Source organism: Cyprinodon tularosa, unplaced genomic scaffold, assembly GCF_016077235.1.
Source record: "Cyprinodon tularosa strain WSP-4 unplaced genomic scaffold, ASM1607723v1 ctg864, whole genome shotgun sequence".
NCBI classification, from domain to species: Eukaryota; Metazoa; Chordata; class Actinopteri; order Cyprinodontiformes; family Cyprinodontidae; genus Cyprinodon; species Cyprinodon tularosa.
Genome location: NW_024039634.1, coordinates 284792 through 298188, shown reverse-complemented (window position 1 = coordinate 298188; position 13397 = coordinate 284792). Strand labels below are relative to the sequence as shown.

At 37.6% G+C, this 13397-nt stretch overlaps 1 long non-coding RNA gene across 1 annotated transcript; it reads left to right on the top strand.

The window, feature by feature from the left end:
* Nucleotides 1-1488: 1488 nt before the first annotated feature.
* Nucleotides 1489-2543, top strand: LOC119775298. The gene is made up of 5 exons (XR_005279629.1): nucleotides 1489-1601; nucleotides 1700-1764; nucleotides 1969-2022; nucleotides 2231-2257; nucleotides 2363-2543. It is a non-coding gene; the product is annotated as an uncharacterized LOC119775298 (long non-coding RNA).
* The last annotated feature ends 10854 nt before the right edge of the window (nucleotides 2544-13397 follow it).

Below are 13397 nucleotides of genomic sequence, written 5' to 3'. Positions count from 1 at the left end.
AGTGTGGGGTTAGGGGTCTTGCTTAGGAACCCAGGGCCCTGAGATGAAACGTGTTATGAATTGGTGCTATATAAATAAACTGAATGTAAATGAATTCCTATGGGTAGATTTATTCTGCTGGGTGTAGCCCGGACAATACCCTTAAACATAACAAATATCTGTAAATAACTTACCCAAACATTAAACCAAAATCAAATAATACTTTAGTAGTGAAAAATAAACTTACCCTGCTTGGTCCTAAAGCTTAACCGTTAACAAAAAAGAAAGTGAGAACACCAAAATGTCTTTAAATTGGTAAAAACAAACAGTCTTCAGTTTGGTGGATATTAAATAGTGAATTGGTCCTCATTTTGATGCCAAAAAAGGATCCCCCTCACAGACACATATCAGCATAAGCAGAACTTGTTTAATTTCTTTAGTTTATGTGTGTCATGATGTATTTAAGAGATCTGACCCAAAATGCAGAGAACCACTAAGAGAGACAGGGCGAAAGTTAAACAAGTTTATTTGAATGAACCATGGAGGTGAACGGGGTTGGATTCAGGAAACTCAGGGTACTGGTGAACCGGAACTGGAAGTGGGAAGGGAAGTATCAGAGGTTAGTTAGGGGTCCGTGGGAACTTTGAACGATGACTTTGGATAAACAGAGAAAACGGGACTCACGTTAGTGGAGAAAACTTTCTTTCTAGAATCCAGTGTTGTGTGGGTTAACCAGAGGGAGTAGCTCGTTGGAGGGCGGACAGGTTTAGACTTGGTTTCTGGGGCACTATGGAGCGGACTTCACTTGAAATCCAGGAGGTGACGGAACTTGTGGAGGTTAATCCCCTGCTCAGTGTGAGACTCAAACAATCCTTCCAGGGGAAGAAGGCCAAAAACATCTAGCTTGCAGGATGGCTTCCTGCCGAAAGGCAAATACAAAAAAACACAGTTAGACTCAGAGAAACAAAGACTAAGTTAGACTCAGCTAATCTCAGCTTGGCTAAAGTACCCAAAACTGGCAAACACTCTGGCGTCGAGATGGTGACAGTCCACCACTTAAGTAGTCCTCAGTGATGAACCAACCAGCTGCGAGAGGACCAACGAGAAGAGGGCACCACCTGGTTTTGGAGGAAGAGAAAGACACAAAAAAACACAACCCACACCAACTGGATTCCTAACAATATGGCCATTATCAACTTGTAAAGCCCTTTGCACTGACAATTAAAACAAATTGTACCAACAGATTAGTTTAAGTTTTTATTTTTTATAATTTTTTATCTAAGCAAAATTCCCTTCTCCTGGATGAGCATCTAGTGACAGTGGTCAGTTGTTTACACAATGTCATGGACTTTGCATCAATCCCCCCAGGATTTGAGAAGGATCTCGCTGCAGCAAACAGAAAGGGGCGGGGACGGACCTTTCCGTCAGTCCCATACATTATTTGGAAATGGGACTATTGCATTCCGGAAATGAAGGGGGCGCTATTTTCATAATCACTAGTATAAATGCCTTAAAGACGCGGGTTTAAGAGGAAAGGAAGAAGAAAGAAAGAAGTTTGAAAAGTTTTTGCACTGGTGTTCGGCACACGATCCATAATGCAAAACCCACAAAATCAACAAAAGGTAATTTTACCTTCTTAAAATTTTTTTCACATAGTAAATTAATACGCTTTTCTAGATTCAGTTTTTTAAGAAAACCTTCAATTTGTCCTTTTTAAAAGGTCCAGAGAAGAACTACAAAAGGAGAGAAAGCGGAAAAAAAGTTGATGAGAGGGCAAAATGTGAGGTAAGCTGTAGCTAAAATTCATCACTTTGTTGTTTTAAGTCATAGAATTTGTATTATGTCCATTCACAGTGTACTTCTGTTCTATGCTTATTTTTTTAAGTCTGAAAGAAAATCAGGATAGAAGAATTAAAAGGGTTGAAGCAGTTTTGATGTTATTTGGACTTGCATTCATCTTTCACTTAGAACATATCTGTATTTTTACAGACTCTGTGTGCTGATGACCACACCTATGCCAAAGGAGCCGAGGCACAAATTGAGGTTCATTTTTTTAATTTACACATAACTAGTAATTTTGATTTGTGTATCTTTGTGTGCAAATGAGACTGAAACCCTAAATGATTTTTTTTTATTTTTTTTATTAAAATTCATTATTTGGACAACTTTTTTTTATATCATTAGAGATGAAAGGATAAGATACTGAGAGATATAAAGTATTAATTATTGTTTAATGCTCATTACCATGCAGGTAGAAAGGATACCGCCAATCTTACAGGTAAGATTCATTCATAATCATATGTATCATCCATTCTTCCTGTATGACAGTCTTGCAATGCACCTGTTTTTTATTATTTTTTTTTTTTTTTTTTTTTATTGTCAGATGCGGAGGAGAGGAGAGTACCCTCGTTACTACTGTGATGGCATACCTGGACTTTGCCCTGAGTGCCAACATTGAATTCAAAGAAAATATAAGTTGCTTTCCACAATCTGTCACATATTGTTAGTTTTTTTTGTGACATGCCATTTGAAATTGTTTCTGATAAAGAATATTTACCTTTTGACTTGTGCAGTCCTCCTTTTTCATAATGTGTTCTTTCAATATTATTTACATTTTTGAAAGTTCCTTTTGTTGTAGCTCAGTTGATTTACATCATTTAGTTTTCATAGAAATGGTGTCGTTTCCACAAAGTTACATTGTGGCTGTAATTTGTTGGAGAGACAGTAGAACCAATAAAGTAGTTGTAAATATATTGTAACAGCGTTGTTTAACCATTGGAAAATCTTGTTGGAAAATTTTAAATGCAAGCAAAGCTAATAACTTGCAATATAGAATGTTTCCTATACATTTTTGAACAATGACTGGAATCAATACAAATTTTCTTTACAAACCTGACATACAGACAAGTTGTTTATGTTTTAACAGTTAGAATCAACTTGTTTTATGTAATAAAAAATAAGTTGCAGAAACATATTGTTCAGATACAAACATAAGATTAAACCAGCAAAGCGAAGGTGTAATCAGGGTGGAGGTGATGGAAGCTCAGGTGAGGAGCAGTTGCACACATCAAGCTGGACTTTATGAAGGGTGAAGGACTTGAGACCGGCGCCGTTAGGCTGGGAGGGAGGCACCTGAGCAGGTGATTGGCTGAGCAGGTGAGATGAAGACAGACTTTATTAAAAAAGGTTTTCATGTAGAAAAAAGATAATTCTCTGGTGGTTACCAGTACAGTGTCTACTGCCGGGATCAGAAAGTTGAAGATTATTGTCAAATGAACTTTCTAAAACCTACTTTCTGTGCGAGTCTTTCCAGGTTGAAGCTACATTTAAGGTTTTAATTAATCACTTTGGGTTTTGCTACAATTGGATATTCATGTTTTTGGAGTGCAGTTTATGAATTTATTGCAATTGATAAAATTAATTTGGTATTTCTAAATGGAATAGTGGGACACCAGTCAGTTTACTAGTGGAGCTGGAGTCCTTATAGGAGACATTATGGTCAATAATGATAATAATTGAGCCAGGTCACCTGCAACCAAGTATATTCTAGTTACCGAATGGCACTTGTTAAAAGTTCAAAAGTCCTTTGGTTTGTTTGTAAATTATATTCACAATGAGAATAATAAGAAAAAATATTTGGCAAATAAACAACAAAAGTGCACCGTGAATGGACGTACTAAGTTGGCCAAAATTGTCGACTAAATGTTTTACAGACCAAACCTCTTTTCCATCTAGTTCTTATTAAATAAGCCAAGGGCTATTATATTTTAGATTTTAACTTATTTATTTTAAGAGTACCGTTCACAACATCAAAATATATTATTTGAACTTCAGCACCAGCATGTATTTGTTTTTATCTGTTTTCTTAATCAGCGATGGACTGGGGATCTGTCCAGGGTCAGCAGCCTTCATGACCCCACTTGAGGATAATTCATAAAAATTAATGGATGGATAAATGTGCTCTTAATGTAATGTACATTTGTCTCCAAAATATTGATTTTATTTTATTTTTTATGACTTTTGTTAGACATATATAGGGTGTAAGGATAGATAAATACATCTCCATAATGATTCCTTATTGTTGCTTATTTTAGATTGTTACTAATATAATTTTAAATAAAGATTTCAAAATAAAAAAGGGACATACCACGTGACAGACATGCCCCGTGACATATCACGTTTTGTAGCCATTTCTTTACTGTTTAATTAGTATTTTTAATGTTGAAAGTGTTCTTGGGTGTTTTGAAAGGCGTTGTCAAATAAAATATGTTATTATTATTATTATAATTATTATGAAACGGTCGGTACAGGAAATAGTGTCACTAGCGCCCCCGTCAGTTCCGTAATGAAATGGTCCCATTTCCATATAAGGTATGAGACTGACAGTGGTCCGTCCCCGCCCCTTTCTGTTTGCTGCAGCGAAGTGTACTTCCAGGATTTAGGCAGTGACAATGGAAAGGGAAGCAGAGGCAAACTAAATTTTAACAGGTTGAAAATTCCAGCAGCCCCGGGCTCAGTTTCAGCTTCTTTCTACTGAGGCTAACTGGAGGTATAAGAAGATACACTATATTGCCAAAAGTATTTGCTCACCTGCCTTGACTCACATATGAGCTTAAGTGACATCCCGTTCCTAATCCATAGGGTTCAATATGACGTCGGTCCACCCTTTGCAGCTAGAACAGCTTCAACTCTTCTGGGAAGGCTGTCCACAAGGTTTAGGAGTGTGTTTATGGGAATTTTTGACCATTCTTCCAGAAGCGCATTTGTGAGGTCGCACACTGATGTTGGACGAGAAGGCCTGGCTCTCAGTCTCCGCTCTAATTCATCCCAAAGGTGTTCTATCGGGTTGAGGTCAGGACTCTGTGCAGGCCAGTCAAGTTCATCCACACCAGACTCTGTCATCCATGTCTTTATGGACCTTGCTTTGTGCACTGGTGCACAGTCATGTTGGAAGAGGAAGGGGCCAGCTCCAAACTGTTCCCACAAAGTTGGGAGCATGGAATTGTCCAAAATGTCTTGGTATGCTGAAGCATTCAGAGTTCCTTTCACTGGAACTAAGGGGCCAAGCCCAGCTCCTGAAAAACAACCCCACACCATAATCCCCCCTCCACCAAACTTTACACTTGGCACAATGCAGTCAGACAAGTACCGTTCTCCTGGCAACCGCCAAACCCAGACCCGTCCATCAGATTGCCAGATGGAGAAGCGCGATTCGTCACTCCAGAGAACGCGTCTCCACTGCTCTAGAGTCCAGTGGCGGCGTGCTTTACACCACCGCATCCGACGCTTTGCATTGCACTTGGTGATGTATGGCTTGGATGCAGCTGCTCGACCATGGAAACCCATTCCATGAAGCTCTCTGCGCACTGTTCTTGAGCTAATCTGAAGGCCACATGAAGTTTGGAGGTCTGTAGTGATTGACTCTGCAGAAAGTTGGCGACCTCTTCGCACTATGCGCGTCAGCATCCGCTGACCCCGCTCCGTCAGTTTACGTGGCCTACCACTTCGTGGCTGAGTTGCTGTCGTTCCCAAACACTTCCATTTTCTTATAATACAGCTGACAGTTGACTGTGGAATATTTAGGAGCGAGGAAATTTCACGACTGGATTTGTTGCACAGGTGGCATCCTATCACAGTTCCACGCTGGAATTCACTGAGCTCCTGAGAGCGACCCATTCTTTCACAAATGTTTGTAAAAACAGTCTGCATGCCTAGGTGCTTGAATTTATACACCTGTGGCCATGGAAGTGATTGGAACACCTGATTCCAATAATTTGGATGGGTGAGCAAATACTTTTGGCAATATAGTGTAGAAGCAGACACAGAAAAAGTACATAGAAGCACTAATCTAGAAGGTGATGTTAGACCTGCTCACAGATGGCTTTATGTAGGAAAGAAACAGTTTATCATCTGCATGTGGTAGTTTTTGAAAGGCTCAAAGTGTCTAAGGCTCAAAAAATCTATTCCGTTTCCTGCCTTTACTTACCAAAATAAAACAAAGCAAAACACAAAATTGAACAGCTTCATCAAGAGGACAATTCGATTCCTTTACTTGAGACCAATCTTGTTGTTGTCTACGTTAAGCATTTGTAGGCCTCTGCAGCCTAGCATGTCACAGAAATATAACGGTATCTCTACATATGTCATCATATATACAAAATTTCTGGAAATTTGCATCAAGTTCAGTCTTCACCAAAGGACATGTAGGATGCCAGAGAGAAGGCTAGTTTTGAAGTTATGGATAGAAATATGAGTTACCCACATCAGTATTAGTGCTGCATGAATAAGATGCTGTTTTGTGGCACTGTCCTTTCAGTGTGCATGTGTGGACTCTGGATTTACTTAATTTTGCATGGTCAGAAGTATATGATCTGTTTGAGTGAGCTAGTAAATGTCTTTTTGTGTGAGTGCGTATATGAGTGGGTGTGTATGTGTGGATGTTTTACTCTAGGTGATTTGTGCCTATAGGGGTAAATTAAATCATTTCTCAAGGCCTCAACAGTCTAGTATGTCACACAGAAAGATAACAGCATCACTGCAAGCTCTCTGATATTCCAGCCAGAGTAGACAGCAAGGAGATAATAGTTCTGGGATCAAACTGAACAGTTAAGCAGCAAAAAAAGATTGTGTCCTGAGTAAAGACTATAGTTTAATACACAAGTATGTTTTCTTTTATAGCTTTACATAACTATGTATCCTATCAGAAGTGCTTTCTGGAGGGGTTTTAACTATACAGTTGTTGTTTCTATATAAGAGTTTAAATAAAATGAAATGAGAAAACATCATAGTTTATAATTAGATAATAAGCACACCGTGTCAATGAGAGAAGATAATGTTCAACTACTTTTGGGTTTGTAATTGGTGATTCTGCCTGGGCTTTTAATACCATTTAGGGGAGGACAAAAAAGCAGAGTACCGACACCAGTTGCGGTGAGATGGATGAATCCCAGACAAGCTATAAATCACTCTCTTATTAACTTGTAGGCCAGTGAATGTAAAATCCTATTGGCCTCCAGGGAGCAAAAAACACAAGGCCGTTGGTGCTTCAGCCTTCAGTCTGAGCTCACAGACGGATAAAACCAGGGATTTATTACCAAGTTAAGGATGGCACCCAAGTTAAGCGGTGGTGTAAGGAGAATGGATTCAAACAGAATACCAATATCTTTTACTGTTGTACAATGGGGGAATTCATGTGTCTCAGTAGCCTTGCAAAAACACAAGCTAACACATAAAGGTACATAAAAGAAGGACAAGATTTTAAAGAGCCAATGTCATAGTTGAAATTAGACACTAAAGGGGAATATATACTATATAATCATTAAAGATAACACTCAGATTACATAAAACTTTCAAGTTAAAAACAAAAACAAAACAGAAGCAGCCAATTTCCAAAAAAACTATGGAAAGACTAAGAATAACAGCATGGTTGTAGAAAACACTGAGCAGCTAAAACTGTATAAATGAGTGTAAACACTTACTGGGCCTGTTGAGAGCAGTGAGGATATAAGAAAGTCTCGATGTTTGCAGGTTTTATTTGGCCTTGATGTTTGATCACAATGGGAAATGAATGATAAATATTTAATTTACTATTACAGGGTTGAGATTTTGAGTTTACATTTTACATATTACATATAAAAAAAAAATTATTTTGATGGAGAGAATAATTTGCAACTAGCTTCAACAATTAATACACACATCATTCATAGTACAATATCTATCTTGATGGTTGGGATGAGAACTTAATGGTTTGTACAAAAGATTTATACAAAAGACACACCTGTTTGAATAACTGAAACACAGACTGATTTAGACTTAAGAAGAATAAAACCACTAAAAGCAAGCTAACTTCTGAAAACTCTTTCCAAACATATTGAGCTTAACTCAATCTTCAACCAAAGGGAAAGGAAGGAGAAAGTATATAGAAAATGTTTGTCCTGTTTTAAGCTGTATAACCTGAAATGCCTAATATTTATTGAAATAGTTTTGTTGGCTGTTATTTTCTATTTAATTCTATTTCAGTGTGTTATGTTTACTGTTGGCCGGCTTCATATGCAGTTAGAAAAAATATAGAATTTGACTTAACAGAAAAGTTACAAAAGTTAAAACTTTGCTTTCCAAGTCTGAAGATGTTTCACTTCCCATTAGGGAAGCTTTTTAGTTTAAAATGTCCAGAAAAATGTTGAGTTCCAAATTGTTGGTTCAATTTGCATGTTTTTTAAGCCATTACAAGGCTTTGTTGGTCTACTCTATAAAGCTTGGAACTCAACGCTAATCCAGATATTTTGAATTGAAAAATCTTCCAAGATGGCAAGCGAAACATCTTCAGACTTGGAAAGCAAAGTCCAGAGGTTTCATCAGCAATATGACTTAACACTTTTCAGGTCCAAATTATGGGAAAGTATTTCATATCGGCACTTATTTAGCAATCCTTTAGACCAGCGGTCCCCAACCACCATTTGGTACCGGGCCGCACAGAAAAAAGTATGTATGTATATATATATATATATATATAATTTATCGATGATCAGAGTCTGAGTGATGTTTTATTTTGAAAAATATAAAAAATTGCGGTCTCCTCTCCAAATTACATCAGTCGGTGCATCTGTGCCTCTTGACACAGGTTAATTCAGGTCAAGACTCATCCTATCTATAACATCCTATCTTTGTGAAGTGGGATTTTCTGTGGTTACAGCGACCAAAACAAAGCTACGGAGCAGACTGGACATCAGGAGCACACTTAAGTGTGTCATTGTCTCCGAGTATGCCTAGATGGAACCGGAGAAACAAGCTCCAACTAATTCTACATAATAGGTTTTGTATATATTTTTTTTATGTATCATTCATTGATCGAAAATATTGTCTGACATATAGCGGTCCATGGTGCAAAAAGGTTGGGGACCGCTGCTTTAGACTAAACAAACATCTGTCCATGCACAAACTCTTGAAAAAAACGGTTGCATTTATTTTCAAACATGGACTTTGTAACTATGTCTTCATTTCTTTGAGAACATTTCAACAGCTACACACTAGCTGTAAATAGAATTTTTAGAGATGAAGTTCATACTCAAGTCACAAACTACTAAAGGTTTGCATGTATAAAAACATAATGGCAGGCATAAAAATTTTGCATTTTCACCTTCATCAGGTACTTGCAGATAAATACGCAAAATTTAATCAGTCCCATCGTAATCTATGAAACCTGAAACTAAACTTTATTTGCCTGTTTTTATTTAGCATGTTTTAAAATCAGCCACAAAGTCATCTTTTGCTGGAGTAAGAATATTGTCCGTACAAAATGGCTTTGCTGGAAAGATCGTATGTCTACTATCGTTCTTTCTGATAGTCCTAATATGTTCACAGTTCCTCTCTCTCATTTAAATGTTTTGCTTGCAAAATCAACTTAGCTCCTGTTGTGTATTTATGTTTTATTGCGGCCATTCGATTGGCTCCTCACACATTGAGCACCATCATTGTAAGGCATTGTTAAAAGCAGGTTTGTCTTGTTGAAGTGAGGGTTTAACTTGTTTCTGTAAATCCTTTGCACACAAACCTAAGCCAACGCTCACACTTTCCAACCTGCCAATATATCACAGCTCCCAGGTCAGAAGATTGATGGCATTAAATTACTTCTATCCAGTTTTTTTTTATCAGGATTTACAGGCGTTGTTGTACCTACTGCTTTCCAGCACCACTCCCTCCCATAAATCATGCTTTTTCACCTTACCAGTACCCTCTCTCTCTTCACACACACAACACACACTCTGTGTCATATCCACACTTTTTGTATTAAAACACACAGAGGAGCTCCACAAATGCCCACACACACTTTTACTAATATGCACAAATGTACACACACATAGAGTTTGGGATATGGCTGCAACAAGATAGATGACCTCCTTGTCGCCTGCTGCCACACAACCACACACACGGAAACACAGCAACTCTGATGGAGCAACACATGTACATTTTTGACTCTGTAATGGAAAATGTCAATCTCTGTCGATGGCAGGCCCTGGAAATGCACTGAATTCTTCCCTTCTACCCATCGCTCTCATTACAGGAAAATGTCACCTCATTTCCCAAGTACACGTTGGCTGATTAATTTCTGAAAGGAGAATGAGAGACAGACAAGGGAGATGAAGAGAGGTGGCATCTGTCCTAAGGATTGTCACTGGTGCTTTTTATTTGGAACATATAGATGCTGTTTTAAAAATAAATGGTTCTTTTGGTTTAAAAAAAACTGAAAACTTACAGCCTTAAGCATGAGTAGATCTGAGGTAGAAGAGGATGATTGAGGCATCTTTTGACCTATTCACCCACACCAAGTCACGTGTAATCATGGTCCCTTAATTCTACTAATGGATGTAAATCATAAATGTTTAAATGGTCAACACAGTGAAGTGCTTCTGAGAAGTAATTGTGCATTCTCTTTTCCAAATATAAGCAAACAATTAAAATCTCTACACATTTTTAAAATTTGTAAAAATGAAAATTTGTAAAAATGTGGACTATGTTGGATATGTAGTCAGATCCAGTTATTGTGGCCATCTGGAAAAATGTTTTGTTTTTAAGGAACCTCTGGGATAAATAGAAGTCAGTGACTTTGCAGCCACCCCTCATAGGCTTGGATATAGTGACAGTGGAAGGGAATTACTTGCTTCGAGGTGCTGGAGAATTCTTTCTATGTTAAGGAAACAGAGTTAATGGCAAGAGTCGCTCATTTAGTAGCTTTGAGTTCTTTGGGAAAGAACTCCTCAAAAACAGTTACTCTTTGAGCAAGAAGAAAATATTTGCAATGAGAAACAAAATCAACACACATTATGTAGAAGCAACAAAAGCGAAATCAAGGCTGTGTCTGTCAGCAAAATGGGGTTCGACATAAACAGAAATGGCTAATTTTATACTTATTATAGAATTAGTGTTGTGCCAATGCCATTTTTTGGCCCCGATACTGATACCCGATACCTGGGTGTGCAGTATCGGCCGATACTGATACCATACCGATACCATCTGTTTGAAATTTATGTGTGTGTATATATAAAGAATTGCAAACTACTTGGATGTAAAACAATTGCCATCATGGCTTTGACAAGCTGCTGCCTACCTTTGTGAAGCAGGAAAAATACTAATACAAAGTGAATCCAGTAGACCTTTTAATTGCCTACCTGGAATGGGTGTCAATAGTTGAATAAAGTTTTAGCTCTCAAAATGGTATCGGTGCCCTATTTGTTGGTACTCGCCGATACCAATACCACCATTTTAGTGCTGAAAACCTCAGCTGGGAGAACCCTCCAGGAAACTGACACAGTGAAATGAAAACCTGAACCATTTTTACATCCATTAATAAAAAAAAAAAAAAAAAAAAACTTGGGAACATAAAGTTAAATAGACAATAACTGGATGATCCATAATACAGTATGCGAGTAGTAGAAGAAGGTTTCTGATTGAAAAGAAGCAGTTAGTATGTCTTCCATCAGCCTAAGCCTGAAGCAGAAACTGTCCAGTCCAGTCCAGAAGCAGTCGAAAAGGAGAAAAAATAATGACTTGACCCCCTTGTTCACCAGATCTGAACCCCATCGAAAAACCTGTGGTCCTTCATGAAATGTGGGATCTACAGGGAGGAAAACAGTCCACCTCTCTGAACGGTGTCTGGGAGGCTGTGGTGGCTGCTGCACGCAATGTGGATCACAAACAGATCAAGACACTGACAGAATCTATGGATGGAAGGCTTTCGAGTGTCATGGTGAAGAAAGGTGACTATATTGGGCACTGATTTGTTTTTTTGTTTTTTTTTTTAATGTTACAACTGTTTATTTCAGAATTTTCATTTGTTATATTGGTTTACCTGGGGAAAATAAACAACTGAGATGGGTATATATTTGTTTTTTATTACGTTACTTAATAATTCTGCCCAGTAATATTTACCTGCACACACAGGCATCCTCATAAAATGGCCAAATCTAAAAAAAAAAAAAGCACATCAAAAATATGAAACTTTGTTATTAAGGAATCTTTTGGGTAGATTGAGAACATAACTGTTTTCCAATAATAAAAATAATCCTCAAAAATACAACTCTCCTAATAATTCTGCACACAGTGTATAAAAAAAGCTGGCATGAGTTGCAACAAGCTGCAGGATCAGCAGCAGTTGCATGTTTAAATGTCTGTTGTAATCTGAGGCAGTAAGTCTGAACTACATAAGTGGGGTCTTTGAATCCAGCACTTTGCAGGGATGGATCTATAGAAGCTGAGATAACCTTAAAAAATGTTGAGCAATATTAAAAGTTTAATTAATGCAATTTCCTTCTGATATATTCTTTGCTTTATTAATAGATTATCACTATTAATAGATTTGCATAGAAAGATGAAGAATTTGCAGAAAGAAAAAGGAGAGGAGAAACTCTCTGTACAAAGCTCAGATATTAGATTGGATTTTATTCTTCTCTGCTTCACAGGACAGAGGGATGTAAACACATTTCCCCAAACATTAGAAGATTCTAATGTCTGCGTGAAGCTTCAGGATGCAAGATACAGAAAGGGAGGGAATGAAAAAAAAATAATGAAAAGGCAGACAAATGAGGTGCAGGCAAACAGAAGATGCAGCGACAAATGTTTTTCCGCTGCTAAATAATTAGAATCAGATACAACAGTGGCATTTTCCCACCCCGCCTGTCATAAACCAGATAATGCAAACAAATGGCCCTTGAATTGAAAGCGGGGGTATAACATTGGGGAGTGCCCGTCTTTGGAGAATGTGACACACGCATGAGTAAACACACACACCTCAGGACACTAAAAAGAAACCATTTACTCTTCAAATCACTTACACATTGCACTTTCTATATGAATTTACCTTTTCCATCTTTTCAGTAATTATAGGTTTAATTGTATTTTCCTCTGTCAAAAGTAGATTTTTTTTCCTGCATTGCCAAGAACATCAATATGTCCTCTGGTGTCGATAGATCAGTTAATGCATTGTTAGGACAATAACCTTCAGAATTATCGCCTGTGTAACACTGCTTCACTGATTTTTGCCACACTCGCAAATAAAAGCAATTTCTTTTTTTTCTTTTTCTTCCAGAAGTAAGCATGAGTGGGTGGAGAAAATACAACAATAATTTCTAAGCTGCTGTTGAGTTTAAATCAGAAATTGTTTCTTGTTTTGCTGCCCAGGGAGCAGGGAGGAAAAAAAATGTAGCTGTAGTATACTAATGAAAATAAATTGGACATAGATTGTTAGGTAAGGAGGAGCACTAAACGCTAAAGTGGATGATTTCTAGAATTTTCTGGGGAGTAAAAACAACTGAACTTCTGTTGACGGGATGAGAAATCGTTAAAACTCCTTAGTTGTTTTCTTTAAATGTGCATAAACGTGAATTTTAAATTGTCATAACTAAGGATGTTTCAGATTGTCCCAA